Below are 3,189 nucleotides of genomic sequence, written 5' to 3'. Positions count from 1 at the left end.
TATATACATATCCATTAAAATTTGATATGAAAAACTATATAAATATCAAAGTAATGTATGCTGTATATTTTTATATTTATATATTTAAAAGTTAACAAAACCAGATCAAGCAAGTTTAGGCTAATGAATTTTATCTAATTGTATTTTGCGGATGCCGTCGTTGTTCGTAGGAGATCGCGCCCACCAGTGGCCAAGAGGTTTTCGTACCCTAAACACTGGGAGTTCGGTCGTGGGTTTGCGCCTCGCTCGGACGGGCTGGCCATGTGGTGTTTCCCGGGTTTTCTCCACGTCTATAACGTTCAAATAGGGGCCAGTTTTCCTTAAAAAGACCTCCCGGATGGCATCTCCCCTAGGCAGATCGCCCAAGTGATGTGTTGCCATACAAACAAACAATCCTAGGAAATCGACGATTCGTTAACACTCAGAAGATATTTTCAGAAATATCACCACCTTTTGTAATTGATTTCCTCTCAGTTACTACGCTAAGCCGAAATTTTTGGAACGGAGAGGGTAGACATCAAAATAAGGTTTTTCAATTTGTAAAACCTTGTTTCACAAAGTTGTTAAATCCAAGATTACTACGACAAGCTATAAAAAATACTGTCTGTATAGTAGATCTAATGACAAATTATGAATCAAATTATTTGCAAATTCAACACTTCAATTGTATACCAGCACATACTCAATTATCGTCCTTCCAATTACTACCTGATACAAATTCTCACCTGGTTTAGAAACTTCATATCTTACCGGTTTTATTTGTTCTTCTATTTCCCACATCATAACAGATATCATCGAATTAAAAGAAAATTGATCTCTGCTTCCGTAACTGCACTTCAGGTGTTTTTGTTTTACCTTTTGGATTTTCAGCTTCTAACTAACAGATTTTGCCTGGGATACATTAGATGTCATTTTTTACTAGAAATTTATCTAATGAAATGTGCTTTGCCTACGTTTCGCAATGTTACAGAAGTGAGACATAGCATTGTTATTTAAAAAGGTCAATGACATGGCTTGCTACTGCCTTATCAAGATGATACTCTTCAACAAAACTCTGCACTTTACACCATTTTGCACACATTTCTTTAATAAGAGCATTAAGCACATCCTCCCTTCCCTGGGAGGTTTAGGGAGTTAACTATATGTGCTTCTCTAATCTGCGCCAGCTGGCTCTTGCAGAGTAGCTTGTTCGGAAACCAAGTTATCGCATGTAAACGGAGAAAACATGGCGTTCATAATTTTGTTCGTAAACAGGGGCGTTCGTAACTCGAGGTTTGACTGTATATATATATTTATTACTTTATTTTTCATATTTTTACTCATATTTTATTCTTATTTCTTAAATTTTAAACAAAAATTCTTGAGACTCCGAAGAGGTTTTCCGCGTAGCAGCGTTTTTATCCGCATCATTTTAATATGTTTTAACATTATCAATGGTCTGAATGAAGTAATCGGATAAATTATTTGGTATTGGTACGAAACAAAGGAACAGAAAAACCATCTGAAATAAAAAGAAATAAAATTTAATAACTTTAAAACAAATCATTATATAATTTTAAAATACAAATGGATTACTTTGAGAATCCAATAATAATGAATATATCTGGAGAAAAAAGAGATGCGCTCCAGAAAATAAAGCCATCCAAAAATTGTCCAAAACATCAACATACTTTTCGATTCTTCTATATTTTCCTGTTCTATCGATTTTACTCTACAAAGTATAAGAAGACGATAAACGGATAAATATAAAGGAGACTTTCAACTTATACACGATGAAAATAAATTTAAATATCGGTTAAATGAATTAGAATCAGTAATATTAAGCATTGGAGGAGATAGACCATAATTAAAATATTCTTTGATTTTATATCCAATAAAGGAAATGGCGTTGACCTTACCGCTCTGAGAGATTCACGAGACCCTACCAATGGCCGAATAGATAAAACCACGGAACACTGGTAGATAACACCTGACCGATGGATTGGCCACGTGGAGTTTTCTTCACGTGTATAACAGTTACGTAGGGGCCGGTTTCTCATAGAAAGTCTTCTCGGAATTCATTCCCTTTTGGCAGATCACCCATGTATTGCGTTGAATTCCTTACCTTTACAATCCTGAAGGATTCAAATTCACGTTTGTGTCTACCCAATAAATTCAAACGATGGTTTAACCTATATATGTCGTGTTGTCCCTATTGTGTCACTATAAATCGAATTTATAATGAGGAAGTAATATAATTTTTTATCGTTTCCAGAATTAAGAATTAAGTATAATTTTCACATTACCCGAAGATATTAAGACTAAGCCTTTTTGTCTGTCACGAGGCTTATAATAAAAATAATCTAATTTGGTCAAAAAAGTGGCCGGCAACCAATTTTTGGAAATTTAGAAAAACGATTTGGTTTTAGACCCCGGGCGGCAGGTTGGGCTCGACCATCTGCTCTTCTGCGCTTATAGTCATAATACGTTATAACAATCAATTAAAAATTAAAAGAAAAAAAAACAATTGTTATGTATAAATAATAGTATAGTATTTATGACTTATTATGAATACATAAAATGAATAAAAATCATATTTACGAAGAATAAATCAGATAGATGATTGCAGAAAAATTGCAGACAAATTNAGAATCTTTATAAAATAAGTTTAAAAAATGTTTTATTTTTTTAAACAAAATCAGAAATTATTAAATTACGTAAGAGATTATTAATTAAAGTATATACAACATATAGACACAATTTATTTGTCACTCTGTTTACATTCATCTTCAAAATCAACCATTTTCTTCGTTGGAAGCGCGAGCAATGGAAGCGGCGATCAAATAGCCTTGGTAACTGCTTCCTGCATGCGTGTGTAGAAGCATCATCTTGTGGTTGCTACACGCTAAACACGGTTACTCCGTAACATTTGCTTGAACCGGTTTGTCCGCTCCGCTTGAAAGCGCGTTCACGCCCGCGGTCGCTGGACGCTGCTACGTAGGACGTAGCCTTACTGTTACTTTTTACGAATCTCAGTTAATTAAGTTATTTCCAGAGAAACCGCATCTGTTGTATAATAATAACGCTCTCTGGAGAGTGTTATTCTAACATACTTGTACAAGTACTATATACAAATGCCTATTCTTAACAAGCTTCAGCATGCACATTGGAACCGATCTGGAGCTCCAGCAATCCTAACTGCGTTGAATG

General features: G+C 34.6%; 1 long non-coding RNA gene across 2 annotated transcripts; it reads right to left on the bottom strand.

Annotated features, from left to right (window-relative positions):
* Positions 1-1,310: 1,310 nt before the first annotated feature.
* On the bottom strand, positions 1,311-2,626 carry LOC111637382. Of its 2 annotated transcripts, none has more exons than XR_002758685.1 (5): positions 2,581-2,626; positions 2,286-2,445; positions 1,899-2,202; positions 1,576-1,711; positions 1,311-1,501 (listed from the first exon to the last, which is right to left on the bottom strand). It is a non-coding gene; the product is annotated as an uncharacterized LOC111637382 (long non-coding RNA). The 2 variants fall into 2 exon arrangements; XR_002758686.1 differs by having other exon boundaries at positions 2,105-2,202.
* Between the last annotated feature and the right edge of the window lie 563 nt (positions 2,627-3,189).

Source organism: Centruroides sculpturatus, unplaced genomic scaffold (genome assembly GCF_000671375.1).
Source record: "Centruroides sculpturatus isolate CEXI.00-Female unplaced genomic scaffold, Cexi_2.0 scaffold830, whole genome shotgun sequence".
NCBI lineage: Eukaryota > Metazoa > Arthropoda > Arachnida > Scorpiones > Buthidae > Centruroides > Centruroides sculpturatus.
The sequence above is the reverse complement of the archived record's forward strand: the minus strand, read 5'-3'. Positions and strand labels throughout refer to the sequence as shown.